We start from the raw sequence: 18,836 nt of genomic DNA on the forward strand, positions 1-18,836 counted from the left end.
TCAGCCTGGCACGTGGGGTCTGTGCCCTCAGACATACTGGCAGCTGCTCCTCTGAATCACCACTCAGGTGCTACTCTGGGAGTCCTGCCCTGTGACTCGGTGGGGCAGGCCTACGTGCAGTCCTGCACAGAGGTCAGGGGATGGGCCCAAGCATGCCTTAGATGCCTTTCTTCATAGTGTGAAGTATGGCCTGGCAGAGGCCTCCCTGTAACCCGGGGGTAGGCAGGCATGCAAAAGTTAGTGTTTATTCCATGGAAGGAAGGACGGGTCAGGGACTGGAGAAGAGGCTCTATTTGATATGAGTTAGAGCTGGAGGTGGTGATTTCAGAGTCTATAATATGTGTATGTGAGATGACCACTCCATCCTTTGATCCATGCTCATACATGTAGGAAGGAAAGGATCATATTATCATAATATGAAGCTGTAGGCTCATAGACAAGAGGAGGTAGAGATCTAGGGCATGGACAAGAGAATTTGTGTTCATCTCAGTCAGAATCCAAGGAGGAATTCAGGTAAAATGCTCCCATGCCCTTTTCCTCATGTGAGTGACTATGAAGTATATAGATCTGGGCTCAGTTCAACCTTCATCCCTTACCAATCAGGGAACCCTGGTACTTTTTGGACCTTAAAGTTCTCAGTCTGAAACATGGGGATAATGCCATCCTTTTTAAGATTGTGGGGATGAATAAAGTGCTATAAACTGTGTAAAGTTCAGTGCTTGACACTGTGTAGATACTCCATAAATGATAGCATTGTCTTCTGGATCTTATTCCTTCCTCCTCACAGGGAGCAAATGTAGGAAGGGTAGGACACCAAGAGCACACTTGATCCAGTTCTGAGGAAATGGGAGCGATCTTTCTGCAAATGGAAGTCCAAAGTAACAATCAGGCTTTGGCACACCTTCCAGGTGACTCAGTCTCAACCACACCACGATTCCTGGAATTTGAAAAGAAAGAGATCAGCCTCAATATGGTGTTTGTGTTTCCACGAAGGCTGAACCATTTAGTTCCAGCTTCTCTATCCTCAAACTTGGCTTCCCCTTTTTCATCGATCTCTTGCGACCCATGACCATATAGATTGATTCTTTTTGTTTCCTTTAATTTTCTTTCACTGTGTAGCTCAAAGAACTATATTCTATCCAATAATTATGTTTTAGTATTTATTGTTTCAATCATTTTTTAAATGAAGGGGAAGAATAAACATATAGCAGGAGGGAACTCTGGCCAAAGTCAGGGAGAGGTGGGGCTAGAAAAGATTTCAAGATTCTTGGGGCCATTTCTAAAAATAGGGTTAGGCATATTTCAGGAATGAATCAGGCATTAGTTAATAGGAGGCAAGAAGGTCAAGTGGATGACCTCTCTAAATTCCCTCTGTTATAAGGGCCATATGATCTACTGAACTTATTATCATCATTGCCATCACCACCATCACTTCCATCATCACCATCACCACCATCATTGTCACCATTGTCATCATTGATGTAGCATACAAGTGAGATAAAACCAGATGATGATCTAATTCCAGGCTGTCCTTCCCTCTTGCTCATTGTCTGTCTGAATGGTTGTTCTTATTCACCACATGCCACATATTTCAAGTTCAAAATAACCTGAGTCAAAAAGATATCCTGACAAAGCTCTGGACGAAGTGAGCTTCAGTAAAAATGTATGTTTCAAGGAAACCAAACAACTTAATTAGAAAGACCGACACCCTGCCAAAAAGAATCACAATATAACCTAAGGTGAAAGATACCTCATATAACCTAAGGGCTGGAAGGAAATGTTTAGGTTATCTAATCCAACTTCCTACCTAACGGGGAATTATACTTATAAGTGGATATAAATATAGTCAGAAAAATGAATGGATAAATTGGTTGGTGAGTGGATGGGTGGGTGGATGGATAGATGAGTGGATGGATGAGAGAGAGCAGGGGAGAGGAAGAATTGAAAACATACAGTGGCCAAGGGTTAGGCCAAATTTGGCATCGTTATCGTTTTGAAATCTGGTATAATTCTCGTTCCAATCTTCTGCCATCCTGCTTCTAACTTCACCCACCACTAAAAAAACACATCCTCTTGTGGCTGCCCTGCCCTGAGACAGCCAGCCAGTCTCCTTCAAGAAGAGGTTGGGTGATGATCAATTTTTTTTGTCTCTGTTTTTTCTTCTGCATGAGACCGAAATTGTGATTTTTAATATGAAATATGTATTTGGTCTTCATCTCCATTTCTGGCTCAGGGATCCTAAAACCTTTGGAATTTCTTATGAGGAGACCGATAAAGGTGTGTTTTGTTATGTCAATGAGAGACTTTTGAAAAACCCCAAGGTAGCTGACCACCTGGGAACTTTTAGTCCCACCCTCCACCCACCCCACTTCTGGGGAAAACAGAGGGGCTGAAGATTGAGTTTAATTGCCAATGGCCAGTGACTTAATCAATCACGCCTATGTAGTGGAGCCTCCCTAAAAACCCAAGAATTCGGCTGAAATTGGTTTGGCTCAGTGGATAGAGCGTCGGCCTGCAGACTGAAAGGTCCCAGGTTCAATTCCGGTCAAGGGCATGTACCTTGGTTGCTGGCACATCCCCAGTAGGGGGTGTGGAAGAGGCAGCTGATCGATGGTTCTCTCTCATCGATGTTTCTAACTCTATCCCTCTCTTCCTAACTCTCTATCCCTTTCTCTTCCTCTCTGTAAAAATTCAATAAAATATATTTTAAAAAACAAACAAATAAACAAAAAACAACCCAAGAGTTCGGAGAGCTTCCAGGTTGGTAAACCAGAACAGTTCCCGCCCTGAGCTCTCAGGAACAGGGCTCCTTTGTTCCAGACCTGGCTTTGTGTATCTCTTCATCTGGCTGTTCATTAGTTTCCTTTAATATATTTTGTAATAAACCAGTAAACCAGTGAGTAAACCGGTTTCCTGAATTCTTTGAGTTGCTCTTGCAAATTAATCAAACCCAATGAGGGGATCGTGAGAGCCTCTGATTTAGTCTGTCGGCCAAAAGCACAGGTAACAATCCTGACTTGCAATTGGCATCAGAAGGGATGGGGAGGCAGCTTTGTGGGACTGAGGCCTCAACTTGTGGGATCTGACTCTATCTCCAGGTAGACAAGGTCAGAACTGAGTCAAATTGTAAGACACCCAGCTGGTGTTGAGACCTGCTTGGTGGTGTGGGGAGCTCCATGCTCACTGGAACTGAGCAAAGGATCCTACTCTTCATGCTCTCCCTTTTCCTGACCTGTGTGTGCAGAAGACCAGGCCAGAATTCACAGCTTTAGAAATTTCTATTGAGACCTCCCCTCAGTGCTGAATGCCTCAGCTGCATACATATTTCCACTCCAAACCAAATATGTCCAAGCACAGACCCATGTGGGGCCCCTCAACATATCTGGCCCTTTTTAGAGTGTTCTGTATCTTAGTTTAGCAAGACCAGCACTCACCCAATGAGTAGAGCCAGAAATCAAAAGACTATCCATGACACTGTCCTCTGTAAACAATTATAAATCATGGCAATATCACCTCCAAACATCACTCCAACCAGTTTTTTCTTCTTTTCTGGCACCATCACAGCCAAACTTGGGATCCCACTATCTCTCCTGGACCAGAGCAGCAGCTAGGTGTTCTCTTTACATCCACTCTAGCCCCTTTTACTTAGCAACCAGAATTATCTTTGCCTCTGTAGTACACTACCTTTCATGGAAGAATAAAAGGACCTAAGAAAATACACATGTATTAGTGCATTTGCGCAAAAAATATATAGACAGGGTCAACCAAAAACTAATATGATTATCTACAGAGGGTGGGTGGAGAAACTGGAAGGAAGGGGGGAATGGAAACAGCATGGAAAGGAGGGGGAGGATGGCACTTCTCTGAACATATCTTTTTGCAGCTCTCAGATTTTAGAGCCATGGTAATGTTTTGCATATCCATAGAATTATTATATAAATAATACATAAATAAATAAATAACAGCAGGGTGTGTGTTTGTGTGGGTAAAGGGTGTGTGTGTGTGTTTAGAGGAGGGTGGAAAGATCCAAAAATGGTATACCAAAGAGTAGAAAACAAACCCACTGTATTAAAAAAATAAATAAAAGAATGACATAACTATACTGAGAGGAATGAGGAAGAAAAGACCTAAACTAAGTTTGAAAAAATTTATTTTTGCTTTATACTGTCAAAGGCTAAAAACAGATTCTAGATTTTGAATGTGTTTTTTATACTTAGAGGCTAACATTCTTATGTATGTTACTAGATTAAACAAATAAATAACTATCTCTGGATAAAAGAAGCAGATTTCTCACTGTTAGAGAAGGGAAATGAAATACTTTAGGGCTACACAAATATTCTATTTCTTCTCATACTTTCTTCCACTAATTTTAGTATCCATTAATGATTCTGGCCTGAGACAATTATCACTATGGTGTTTGCCAAATTGTGATTTTTCTACTTCCATCGTTTCTTCTACATTTATTGTTTGGAATTCTACTGTAATGAAGAATTGTTTCTTAACCCCAATTTAAAAATGTTATTATAATTATTTTTTAAATCCTCACCTGAGGATATACTTAGAGAGAGGTAGGAAAAGAGAGAGAGAGAGAGAGAGAGAGAGAGAGAGAGAGGAACATTGATGTGAGAATCATCTATTGGTTGCTTTCTGCTTGTGCCCTGACCAGGGATCACACCTGCAACCCAGGTATTTGCCCTGACCAGGAATCAAAGCCACAGCCTTTCTGGTGCATGGGATGAGGTTCCAACCAACTGAGACACTCAACCAGGGCCTTAATACCATTTAATGATATATATTCAAATAGTTATTTATATCAATATGGAAGAATGTATTTTTTTGTGGTAGTGTCCATGGCTATCATTTATCTTGTTGCTCCAGAAAAGGACATCCCCATTTGGTTTTAATAAGTGTGCTATGTACGACACTAACATTTAGGGGACATGGGTGAAGAGAATGTGGGAACACTTTGTACTATTTTAGAAACTTTTTAAAGTCAAAAATTATTTTAAAATAGAAAGTTTTAAGAAAGATTTAAAAAAAAATAGAAAGTTGAAGTAGTCATGATCTGTCTGGTTTCCCCACTGCTCTTAGATACAGACCAAAACCCTAAACGTGGACTCTAAGCTCTTCAAGTCCCACCACAAACAACCCCGGTCCATCCCTCCAGCCTCGCCTGCACTGTCTCTGAGCTTATCTCTCCATCAGTTAATGGAATTTGTCACTCTCTTCCCCAAAGTGTACTTGCTCGTACCTATTACATTAATGTCTGCTCCTCCATTAGACTAAGTTCCACAAGATCAAAGACCACACATCCTTGTGCTCATCTTGTATGCCCTGAATATTGCACAGTTCCCAGCAAGCAGTAAGCACTCAATGAATATTTGTTCATTTAATGAAGAAAAAAATGGTGAACTTGAGTGCAGGATGCCACAAGGGCTCATCTTTCCTACAGCCCTTGTGGGAAATCTGACCCACCAAGTCTCAGGTGACTCATCTTAATTTTCTATTCATATTGGGACCTGGTGTTAGATAGTCAAGTGACCCTTGTAGTTCTCTTAGTAGTCAGGCTTGACAAGCAAATGTGTGGACATTGTCTCTACCCTTGTACCCATGGCCTTGAACTACACTGAGGAAACATTTTAAAAAATATATATTTTATTGATTTTTTACAGAGAGGAAGGGAGAGGGATAGAGAGTTAGAAACATCAATTGAGAGAGAAACATCAATCAGCTGCCTCCTGCACACCCCCTACTGGGGATGTGCCCGCAACCAAGATACATACCCTTGACCAGAATCAAACCTGAGACCCTTGAGTCCACAGACCGATGCTCTATCCACTGAGCCAAACCAGTTAGGGCACACTGGGGAACCTTTTAAACAGAGAGAGAGAGAACCTCACCCCAAGACCATGTTTATGTGCTTTGAGGGGCATCAGGGAACGGATTAGGCAGACTCTGAGGTCAGGTCCTGAGGCCCAACCTGAGAATAACAATGCTAGGTAACATGACTGCAGTTAATACTTTGTCCACATTATCCTGTGTAGTCCTCACAACAACTCCAGTATTATGCCATTTTGTAGGAGAGAAACTGAGGCATAAAGAGGATAAAAGACTTGTCTTAAGTTCCACAGCTAACAAGTGGTGTCAGGTCTTTAACTCTGTTCTACAAACTTTCTAAAATGGTTCTTTCTCAATCATTCTCTGAAAGAGGTGAAAACTGTCCTACTTGGTTGATGTTCTAGGGGTCAGAGACCACCCTGTGTTCTCCGAGAAAGTGTCAATGTGCAGAGAAAGGAAGGTGGTGTGAGTCACTTCCAGTTTGAGAAACTGCAGGGTTACTTCCACCCCCTGAGAAGCAAGAGGAAAAAAATCCTGTTAACAGGCTTGAGTTTGTTTGTTTGTTTATTTATTTATTTTATTCTTTTTTTATTATTATTAAGGTATTATATGTGTACATATTTATAAGGGAGGAAGGCAAAGCTGTAAGAATCCTTTGTTCTGAAGGAAGGTAAGCGTGTCAACGGCCCATCAACTCATCATCGCTGGACAGGAGGCCCTGAGCGGAGGCATCCCATCAGCTTGTCCCAGGGTCCCTCTCCCCAGAGTCGGGCCAGCCTCCTCCTCCTGCACCATTGCATTCAGAGCCACAAACCGAAACTGGAGGCTCCGAGTGGCCTCCCACCTCTGGAGGGTCCAGGCAGGAAAGCAACAATGAGCCAATGTTTAGCTCAGGAGACAAAAGGCCCTTTGATAGGACCCTGGCCTTGTTAACCTCGTCCCTCAGAAAACAAGCTGGGATTCCATTCAGGGAAAGCAGGAGCAGGAAGTGCATTCGTGAGGAAGTCCTGTTCTCCAGACGCAGGTGGCTGTACCTAGCGTGGGGCTGACTTTGGACCCTGGCCTGCATATCATGCTTCTGCTGCTCCCCTCTGATAAGGCTTTCCTCACACCCAGGAATGCTGCACCTGCCCTGAAAGAGATAGGATCGGGGCCAGGTAACCATGTGGAGAGAGAACAAGGGCTTGTGTCCACGCTACTCTGGGACTAAGACCTGTCCTCTCCAGCATTTCTAGGGGCCTGGCTTCCCCTGTGAAGGGCCAGTTCCTTACTTCCTCTCCATTATTTCAGCTGATTGCCTTCCCAAGGCAAAATCTAAAAGGGAAAACTAGCAGGTGCTTGTGGCTCCTCAGGGAAGCAGAGGCACTAAGCAAGCACAGCTGGCTTGAGAGTTGGACGCAGTGAGCTTTGAGGAAGTGAGGGGCCATCCACCCAGGGACGGGTCCGGGAGAGTCCTGGGCCAGCTGGGGTACCTGCTAGGCCCACCTTCACTATTCTAGAATCGTCCTCCCTGGCACACTCTTTCAAATCCCTCCACAAACTGTAGAATGATCTTTCTTTCTTCTCTTCCCCCAGAAGATGTTTCTTGGGGTAAAAAGAAGACCCTCTCCCGGACTGGACTGTTTTATCACAGGGAGTGCATGGTGAAGGAGCATCCTCAGAGCCCCATGAGCATAGCCTTGGTTCCCTCCTAACTTGGGGAAGGAGAGAGGAATGTGTTCAGGGCTTTGGAGGAAGGGTCAGGTGGCGTTCAGCCAGTTTCAGGACTAGTTGATCAAGAATGACTCTTGGAAGGAGGGCTTGTGCTCACAGATTAGCGCCATTGTTTGGACTATTTGGAGATAGATATAGTCAGTATTTATTTTATGCTGAATTTAGTCCCGGGCCATAGTGTTTGTTTCTTCCGTTTCTTCTGGGGTATCTTTTTCTCCTGTGAGACCTCCTCTTCTGGTTTAAGAACAATCTGCTCTTTTTCAGGAGGCGCCCTCTCAGTATGGCAGGGAGACTGCTTCTGGGGGTCAATCTGCCCATGAGCTCTGTAAGTTTTACGCCGCATCTTGGGAGCTTTGCTTACCTGCATGTGCTCAGTAACCAGAGAATCTGCATGTAAACCCTTCAGGCCAGCATTACACTCTGCATGTTTAAGCACATGCAACAAAAATTCAACACTTTTTTTCTGGGCCACCAATCCTGTGTCCAGCCCCACTGTCTGGCCTGTCACACTTACCAACTCCATCCATTATTGTTATGGCAAAACGGCACATTGCTTCTATACAGTGACACCCTTCAGATACTTGGAGGCTTTGCAAAGATGCATACCCTTGATGGCCGGGGCAGTTTCATGAGTGTTGTTAAAGCGAACATACCACTTCCAACCTTCTGATTTGCATGATTTTGTGGGGTTCTCTGGGGCAAGTGGATAGCGAATGATTTTCAGAGGTCACCTCTGGCCACTTTTGGGAAGAGAAAAGCCATTTGGATTTTATCAGAAAGGGTGGGAGAAACGGCTAGGGTCTTGTGATATTGTAATTTATAATAGGATATATATTTGGTCTTCCACTTGCTCCTGGCGCAGAGCTCCTAACACCCTTGGAATTTCCTAAGTGCTAGAGGTGATAAAGGTGACCTTGCTATGTTAATGAGGTGACTTTTATTTTATTTATTTATTTATTTTTTAAAAATATATTTTATTGAGTTTTTACAGAGAGGAATAGAGAGTTAGAAATGTTGATGAGAGGGAATCATCGACCAGCTGCCTCCTGCACACCCCCACTGGGGATTGCCCACAACCAAGGTACATGCCCTTGACCGGAATCAAACTTGGGACCTTTCAGTCCGCAGACCGACGCTCTATCTACTGAGCCAAACCGGTTTCGGCAATGGGGTGACTTTTAGAATGCCTCTAGATCACCTAGGGAGGGGGACTAGTTGCCAGGTGACTCTACCAAGGGATCAGAGGGTTGGAGCTTCAGTGTCACCGAGCTAACTTCCAGAAAGAGGAGAAGGGATGGAGGTTGAATTGATCACCAATGGCCATGAATTATTAATCAACCCATGTCTGTGTAATAAAGCTGTCATTTACAACAACATAAGAATGGGATTTTGAGAGTTTCCCAGTTGGTGAACACATGGCGGTAAGGGGAGTGGTGTGCCTGGAGAGGAGATGGAAGCTCTACACCAGTGGTTCTCAACCTTTCTAATGCTGTGACCCTTTAATACAGTTCCTCACGTGGTGGTGACCCCCAACCATAAAGCTATTTTTGTTATGCCCCTGCTGCCTTCAGGTACCAGTCACAAGCTCAGGTTGTTACCTGTGCTCTGAGCAACCAGCTAGAGACTGCAGGTACCCATGACCCCCCTGCATAGGTTTGAATCATTTTCTGGAGCAGTGCACAGGACACAGGTTTATTATAAAAGGGTATAACTCAGGAACTACCAGATGGAGGTGATATATTGGGCAAGGTCTGTGGGAAGAGTATAGAGCAGTGGTTCTCAACCTTTTTTAATGCCACAACCCCTTAATACAGTTCCTCGTGTTGTGGTGACCCCCAACCATAAAATTATTTTCATTGGTACTTCATAACTGTAATTTTGCTACTGTTATGAATCATAATATAAATGTCTGTGTTTTCTGATGGTCTTAGGCGACCCTGCTAGCAGTTCTACACCCAACATAGTAAACACCCAACATAGAAACACCTAAAGCAAATATTGATAGAACTGAAGGGAGAGATCAAAAATAATACAGTCATAATAAGAAACTGTAACACCCCATTGACATCAAGGATAAATCTTCCAGACAGAAAATCAACAAGAAAATAGCAACTTTAAATAGCACACTAGACCGATGGATTTAATTGATATTTTCAGAGCATTTCAGCCCAAAGCAGCATAATACACATTCATTTCAAGTGCACATGGAACATTTTCCAGGATAAATTATATGCTAAAACACAAAACAAGTCTCAATAAATTTAAGAAGATTGAAATCATATCAAGAATTTTCTCTAACTACAATGGTACAGAACTAGAAATCAATTACAAGACAAAACTAAAAAGCACACAAACACATCGAGGCTAAATAACATGTTAGTAAATAATTAATGGGTTTACAATGACCACCTTCTTACACCATATACAAGAATAAACCCCATCCCCTAACTGGTTTGGCTCAGTAGGCAGAGTGTCAGCCTGCAGACTCAAGGGTCCTAGGTTTGATTCCAGTCAAGAGCATGTACCTTGGTTGTGGGCACATCCCAGCTGGGAGTGTGCAAGAGGCAGCTGAATCGATGTTTCTCTCTCATCTATATTTCTACTTCTCTATCCCTCTCCTTTCCTCTCCGTAAAAAAATCAATTTTATATATATATATATATATATATATATATATATATATATATATATATTTAAAAAGAATAAACCCCTAATAGATTGGAGATTTACTAGTAAGTGTAAGACTCAAAACCATAAAACTCCTAGAAGAAAACATAGGCAATAACTCTGACCTTTATCTTAGCAAATTTTTTTTCCTGATATATTTTCTAATGTTGGGGTAGACTTTTCCGAAGAAAATACTGAGCTCGTATATGAAGGATCTAAAGACAAAAGGCATTCCAGGCAGTGAAAATAGCAGGGGCAAAGGTCTCGAGGCAGGAAAGCACGGAACCCTTTCCACGGAATGTGAGTTTAGCTTGGGGAGCAGTGAGGACAGTGGGGCACGCTGAGGCTGCTGTGGGCTGCTGTGGAGCGCGCAGAGCCTGGCCGGCCATGCTGGGGGACTGGGCCTGATGCCGAGAGGGGACCATCGGGAGTCTTAGGCCGGGGAATGACATGATCAGGGCTGTGTTTTTGAAAGCTCACTCGGATTGCTATGTGAGGAATAGATAAAAGGGAGAAAGAGGAGATTCAGAGAGGGAAACTGAGTTTAAAAAGCACTGATGCCTTGAAAACTCGGGATAAAGACCCAAGGTGGCTGGGCCTGAGAGCTGACTCCAGGGGCGGTGCTTGGAGAGCAGAGGCAGCCTCCTGTCCTTAGAGTCCTCTCCTTCCTAAAGCACATTTATTTGTCTGACCTACCGCCTCCTGTGCCATCCACGCTTCCTTCTCAATGGGTTAGGGCTCAGATGGGGGGGGAAAATGCAATCACCACCCCATTCTGAAGTGCAGGCTAAGCCACAAACTGGTTTGAGCCTGTCGGTTTAGAGCTGGCTGCAAGGCAGGACCCACCTGGCCTGGCTCAGAGTGGCCGCTCCGCATTCCTGTGCCCACACTCCCCCGGGGAGGGAGGCCAGGGCAGAGCAAGGCCCTCCTCCGCCCCTTCCTACCCAGACAGGTGGCAGCAGCCCAGCCCCCACTTACATAACCTGGGCTCCGGGCATGGCTCCTGTCTCTTGTTTGGGGCTGGGTGGCTTCTGGAGGCAAGATTAATTGGTAGGTTCTGGATCGGAGATGGAAATAACCAGTTTCTAGTCCTGGTAGCCCACTAAGCCCCAATGGTCTATGTACACTTTGGGCATATCCACCACTCAACACTCCAGGCTCAGGCAGATCTCTTACCACTCACTGTTCAGTAGTCTTTTCTCCTGTTGTGAGAAACTGGAGTGACCATTGCCTGGGGCCAAGGGGCTTTTATTTTATTTTATTTTTTAAAATTATACATATATATAAATTTTATTTATTTATTTATTTATTTTTTATTTTTTATTTTTTTTACAGAGAGGAAGGGAGAGGGATAGGTAGAAACATCGATAGGCGAGAAACATCGATCAGCTGCCTCCTGCACACCTCCCACTGGGGATGTGTCAGCAACCAAGGTACATGCCCTTGACCGGAATCAAACCTGGGACCCTTCAGCCCGCAGGCCAACGCTCTATCCACTGAGCCAAACTGGTTAGGGCAGGACTTTGATTTTAGACCTCTGCTCTGTCACCAACACAGACAAGTAACACAACTTCTCTGGGCTCCGTTTTCTTCAACTAGAAAATAAGAGAATGCTCCCCCGTGTGGTATATACCTCACTGAGGAGAAAGATCAGAGTGAAGGTACTTAGAAAAGTTTGAATCACAACTTCGTGTAGAAGTATTAATAATGATATGAATGGCAACAACAAGAGCAGTAATAATAACTTTGTCCTCATCTGTGGCTGCCAAAGCACTGAGAATCCTTTAATAAAACTCCAACCACCCTGTCTGGTTTGGCTCAATGGATAGAGGGTCAGTCTGCGGACTGAAGGGTCCCAGGTTTGATTCCGGTCAAGGGCATCTACCTGGGTTGTGGGCACAGCTCCAGTAGGGGGTGTGCAGGAGGCAGCTGATAGATGTTTCTCACTCATTAATGTTTCTCTCTATCCCTCTCCCTTCCTCTCTATAAAAAAATCAATAAAATACATTTAAATATATATATATATATATATATATATATACACACACATATATATATATATATATATATATAAAATAAAATTCCAACCAAAGGCTGAGACTGCCCTCCTGGCCCTCACATGCCACACTCAAGGCTAGGACAGCCCCTCTCACACTGATGCTATGCCAGGTCAGGGCAGCTTCCCCTGGCACTGAGCATGAGGGCTAGACCACCTCTCTCTTAGCTGAGACACCGTTATCCTGAAGCCCCGTCTGGCTAAAGTAAGTGACAAAAGGTGGCAGGTTCACTCTTGGTCGGGGCACATACCCAGCTTGTGGGTTTGTTCCCCAGCAAGGGCCTGTGAAATACAACCAATGGATGTTTCTCTCTCTCTCTTTTTCTCAAAAGTTTAAAAATAAAATAAAAAGTAAGTACAAAGGTCGGGAGGGCCAGGCGGGGGAGATCTTTATCAGATCAGAAATGGCAGTTGCATTGCCCCAGGCAGGATTGAAACTCCTCTTAAAACTGAGACAATGTGGTGCCTGGAGACCAGGTAAAGGAGAGAACGAAGGCCAACTGGAAAACAAAATACAAAGCAGGGACCTGGGCCTTCCGAGTCCTACCCTCCCACTTCCCCCCAAGGAGGGCCTTCTCTCCCAAGGCTTTTCATGACTTTTCCCAACCTGACCACCTTCCACCGCTGCCCGGCCCTCCCTGGCACTGCAAGAAAGCTCACTACGACGTTAAGCCAAAGGAATGAATCCCTAAGAACCCACACATATCTACGTTCAAGCATAAGCAGCCAAGACCACCAGGCACAAACCTGTCGTCTGACAAAATAGCATTGATAGACTCAGTGCACTGAGGGTGGGAGGGGGCATTCCAAAGGAACTTCAGAATGAGACTCAACAAGAGGGAAGAGCCTAAGGCGTAAGTTCCTGCTGAACGTGTTTGAGGAAAGTCTCTGGGAAGTGGGGTTCAGTTCTGAGTTCCTTGCCGTTTCCGATGCAGGGTTAAGATACAGGGGTCTAATGAGGGATTGGATGCTGTCATGAGTAGAGGGCCATTAGCAGTTGTGTCTCCCCAGTAATAGATGGGTAGAGCAGAGCAGCCTGGGAATATCCCTGGTGAGAAAGCTGTGCTCACTCGGAAGGAGGCTCTTTTGCAGCATGCCTTTGAGAGAAGCAATGTTTCTGTTAATTTTGCAGCTGGTTTTGTCCGTGTCGGTCCTCTCAACCTGCTTAAGGGCCGGGCTGCTTTTCTATTTCTCATTCTGAGCTGATTGTCACTCTTTCACTTTGTGACAGAGTTGAGAGTCTTCCACCTGCCGCTTTGATGATAGGACCACAGGTGGTATGTCTATCTACCTGTCACCTATCTACAATATCTGTGTCACATGATGATTAGATGATTAGGGACATGGCTCCTGCATGGGGCTGCCTGGCTCCACCACTTTCTTATCTCTTAGGTTTTTGGCAAGATGTTAATCATCCAGTCTCTCAGTTTCCTCATCTGTAAAGTAGGGGAAAGAAATAAGAGCACTTGCCTCACAGGATCGTTGGGGAGATTAATAAAAGAATGCAGGCGACATTCTCAGACCAGTGCCTGGCCCTTAGTTAGTGTTCAATAGACATGAGTTCTTTTTCTTTGTATTTTTTTTTTTAATTTTAAAGGTAACCTAACTTCTGATTAAAGATGACAGATTTACTACGCACATTTTCTTCTCTCCCTTCAAATAATAATAGAATCCTCTAAGTAACAATAAAGAATGGAAATGTATGAACTTTGAGCAATGAAGAGACCAGTAGAGAGGTTTTCAGCAGATGAGAGAAGTGAATAAATATGGGGGTGGGGGTGAGGGGTGGGGGAGGAGATGAGACTGATGGAGGAGTAACAAGGGTAAAGCTTTGAGCAGAACCAGGGCCTGGAGAGAGAGTGACTGGGGGTGACAGAGAGTGACAGGGGCGCCCAAGTTCTGCAGAGCCCAGAGGGCTTGGGTCTAGGAAACACCCTGTGGAGTGAAGCCAAGGATGAGGCATGGGCTTGAAAGAAGGGATTTGCTGAAACCCTGCTGCCCAAACATACAGGAAGGAGCCAGCACCAACCTCCCAGGGCAATAAAAGAGTAACCCCAAACCCCAAACAAACAAGATGCCCAAGCAAAAACAAGGGAGGGCCTTTTCCCTTGAAAAATGGAATAGTCCCAGAGAAAATATACTCTCAAAGGGGCATTTAGATGTCCCCCCTCCCCCACCCCATGTAACCACTGGCTCCCCGGCTCCCCAGGCCAAAGCAAGGTGAGTACAAGCTCCCAGAACTCCCAGCGTCATGCTTTCAAATATGTAGAGACAGCCAAGGACAACCAGATATCTTAGAGGGGGCATTGGGGGTAGGTGGCGGGGGGAGGATTGTAAACAAATGGATAAGTTAACAGGAAGGAAATTTGTAAAATATTGAAGTGAATACCCTCAGCAATATTTAGTACATCCATAAAAATAAAAATAAATAAAAAATTAAAAAAAGCTACAAACTAAACGCTAAGTGTAAGGATAGGAAAAAGGGATTTAATTCTTAGAAATTGGGAAATATACACATGGATGAGTATGTATATCTACATAGATAGATGACATATAGATAGATCTGAGATAGAGAGTTGAAGCTCACTTTAAAGCACATGTGTCAAACACAAGGCCCGCGGGCCAAATCCAGCCCCCCAGGCCTTGCAATGTGGCCCGCACCGCGCTGTCATCACTGCACTCCGCTGTCAGTTTATGACATTGTCAGTTTATGACTGTTCAGTAAACCATTCGGCCCGCGATTTAGGCTGGATTTTAGATTTTGGCCCCTTCTCTGATTGAGTTCGACACCCCTACTTTAAAGGATGATGTGTTCTGTTAAAGTAATAGCACGAGCACCCACTTACCTGCCCCCGGGCTTCAGGAGAGTGTTAGCTGATCCTCCGACATCTCTGTGGCCCTCCCTGACCCTCTCCCCCACTCCCCTGAAGGTGACCGCCAGCCCACATTTTGATGATGCCCTTGCTTTTCTTTGTGTTATCCATATATGTACCTGTCCCTAAGCCATGCATTGTTTCATATTCTTTCTTTTTAAAATATATTTTTATTGATTTCAGAGAGGAAAGGAGAGGGAGAGAGAGAGAGAGAGAGAGAGAGAGAGAGAGAGAGAGAGAGAGAAGAGAGAGAGAGAGAGAGAGAGAGAAATATCAATGATGAGAGAGAATCATTGATCGGCTGCCTCCTGCACATCCCCTACTGGGGATCGAGCCTACAACCTGGGATGGAGGGACACCTTTACCGAAATTGAACCTGGGATCCTTCAGTCTGCAGGCCGACCCCCTATCCACTAAGCCAAACTGGCTAGGGCTTGTTTTCTTTATTTTTGACCTCTGTATAAATAAAACCAATCTTTATGATTTTTCTGGATATAATTTGTATAACATAAAATTCACTTTGTTAAAGATCACCACTCAATGGGCGTGATTTTTTAAGAATATGTTTTTATTTATTTTAGAGAGACGAGAAGGGAGAGAGAGGAACATTGATGAGAGAGAAACATTTACTCCCTGTGGCTTAACTGGAGGGAAGAAGCCAGGTGGAGAGTGACGGGAGACCAGGTGGGCAGCACAGGAACTAGGGGGAATCTGCATTATTAGAGGTAAAATAATCTAATGTTTTTCACAAACAACTTGGCTGGTATTTACATACAGCAAATATAAAGGAAATGTGTGTGTTTTTCCCCCAAGTCACCCATATTCTCTCCTCACCATCACATCACCTAGCTTAATATTGCCTTGTAGCTTCACACAAATGCACGGGTAATGTTGACATGGTTATAATGAAGTCCCGTGTGCCATTCTGGGGTTCTGTTTGCTTCTCTTAGCATTTTGTGGTGGGCTTTTGGACACATTCACCGATGAGTGTGCATGTTTACTGTGGTTTGTGCTGCTGTCGTTTATATCTGAGGCTGTGGTGCAGCAGAACCAAATAATAAAACCATCAAATAATGGGCTTTCAATTTCAAAAGCTGAGGCACAGGCCAAAGACAAACACATCGAAGGTAAATAAACAGCCAGAACCAGTTTTTCTGACCTCAGAAATGTGATAGAGTGCGCTGAGCTGGGCAGGGCTGCGGAGGCAGAAGAAGGGTGCCTGTGATACTCTCCCCTTCTCTCCCCCCGCCCCCCCAGGGTCTCCTGGGGAGGGCCCCACCATCTTCCTGAGAAGAGCCTGCAGGGTGACGGGTGTGGCTGAGGCCCCCCATGTGGAGCAGCAGTGGATCTAGGTCCAGCTGAGACACGAGGACCCAACCAACCTCTCACGGCCTGGAGGCATTTGATGATAAGTTGACCCTTGAACAACTCAGGGGTTAGGAAGGCTGACCCCACACAATCAAAAATCTGTGTATACCTTTTGACTCCCCCAAAACTTCAGTGGGCTCTCAGTATCTGTGGGGGATTGGTTCCGGGTCCCTGCTGGATTATCAAAATCCACGAGTGCTTGTCAAGTCCCCCCCTATAAAATGGGGCGGCACAGTGCCATTGGCCCTCCGCATCCCTGGATTCCCAACTGCAGGTCAGAAATTCTGTTTTCCATCTGAGGCTGGTTGAATCTGCAGATTCGCAGCCCACAGAGGCGGAGGACCAATTATATACTTACTGAAAACGTTCAAAAAGAGGGATCCCTTACCCTTTGGGACAGCTTGGATGGACCTGGAAAATGCCAAGTGAAATAAGCCAAACTGAGAAAGACAAATATCACATGATCTCATTTATTTGTGGAATCTAATGAACAAAATGAATTGCCCAAGAAAATAAGATCAGAAGCAGGGAGGCATGGAACAGGCTGACAAACCGCGATGAGGGCTTGGGGGAATGAGAAGCGATAAACCACAGGACTTATCCACTTATACGCACAGCCATGGACACGGGCCATAGGGTAGTGAAGACCTGGTGGCGAGCTCCTTCCTTAGAAGACCTAGAGAAAGGGGGTGGGAGGGAACCAGAAGCACACAAAGAACTGACTGAAGAGCTCACTGCGAAGCCAAAACAAGAGGATCACATGATCTCACACATCTAGGGAAATAATGAACAGCATAAACTGATGAACAAAAACAGACCCAGGGAAAGAGAAGCATCCATCAGACCGTCAAACCTCAGAGGGAAGGTAGGGGAAGGTGGGGGGAAGGGGAGAGATCAACCAAAGGACTTGTGTGCATGCATATAAGCCTAACCAGTGGCCATGGACAACAGGAGCATGGGGGCTTATGTAGGGAGGGGTTTGGGACGGGAATGGGGGATTGATGACAATTATGTGATACCATAATCAATGAAAAAAAAAAATAATAAAAACACAAGAGAAACAAGACTGGAAAGAAGCTCGTCTCTCCCGGCCACAAAGCACCCGAGTCAGAGATGAAAGGAGAGCCCAGGCCTGGTGCGTAGGACATGACGGTTCGGGAGCTTGGCTTTGAGATGAAGGCACAGCCCTTGAACGGTGGAAACAGAAAATGATGGGCAGGACCAGAAGCAGCTCAAGAGCCTGGAGGCTAAAGGACTCTGAAAAATTCCTAGAAAGGACAAGGATGAAAATATGAAGAAACCCAAATGTATGTCAGCGGATGACTTAAGCAATGGCTTCGGATTGGATAAGGATGAGAGGTGTTTGCTCTCCTACTGAGTCGGGAAGATGAATGTTAAGGAAGAGCAAAGCAGGGAAGCCAGCGATGGGCAGAACGAGGAGGAAGGGGTGAGAACTGGGGTGAAGTGGGTGAGGGGGACACAGAGGACAGTGGTGGCTCAGAGAGCCCATCGGACCTGGAACCTAAGGAAGGCAGGAGGAGGCGAGGGAGAGGGAGGCCTCGGAAGAGCAGCGGCAGACTCCTGGGAAAAGGCCAGCAAGTGAGGGTCAGGTGGCTCGAGGAGCCACCAGGACTGAGCTGCCCTATTCGTTGGCAGCTCCTGGATCCCATAGGGCACAGAAATCTTTATTGTCAGGAAAACCGATGAAAGAGCAGCTTACGGTGGTGGAGAAAATTCGGAAATACAACCACCCAAGTCTTGCAGCAGGAAACAAGGCAACCATAGAAAGCTGGTCAGCTTCCTTTTGGAATGTGTTGGAGATTTGGCTACAGATGATCCCCCCCCCCCCCCCAACTCCCAGACCTCAGAGAAATTGATAAGTTGGGTGCTCAGTTCTGTACGTGTTGCCAGATGTTTCCTACAGTTTGTCCTCCGAGATGCCATGCGGGAGATGGAAGGGGTGATGGAGGAGAAAGCCCTGGAAACATTTCCAGGGTTGGGCGTGTTCCTTTATTTAAATGTTGCGGGGATGCTGACTTAAGCCTGGACTTCTGGCTCCCATGCGGCTCCTGCTCTGGTGTGCATGGCCAGCTGCTCGCACAGTGCCCTGTCCAGTGCCTCCAAGAGGCCGTGGGGGATCTATTGGTGCGCTGTGTGCTCCTGGACCACATGTCTCTGTCTCAGAGGTTCAAGCCCAGCTGATTAATTTTCTTCTTGGGGTTCTTTACATAGCAGCTCCACACAAGCCAAGCCAAGCTTACGCTCTGGTGCACCCTTTCAAAGCCCGTGGGAAGAGCTGGGAGTTGCTCTTGGTGTGCGAGG

At 45.2% G+C, this 18,836-nt stretch overlaps 1 pseudogene across 1 annotated transcript; it reads right to left on the minus strand.

Moving 5' to 3' along the window:
• Positions 1-7,696: 7,696 nt before the first annotated feature.
• On the minus strand, positions 7,697-8,266 carry LOC311613062 (large ribosomal subunit protein uL22-like; annotated as a pseudogene). The gene has a single exon. The product of its transcript is annotated as a large ribosomal subunit protein uL22-like (transcript).
• Between the last annotated feature and the right edge of the window lie 10,570 nt (positions 8,267-18,836).

Source organism: Pipistrellus hanaki (genome assembly GCF_964339955.1).
Source record: "Pipistrellus hanaki genome assembly, chromosome: 18".
Classification (NCBI taxonomy): domain Eukaryota; kingdom Metazoa; phylum Chordata; class Mammalia; order Chiroptera; family Vespertilionidae; genus Pipistrellus; species Pipistrellus hanaki.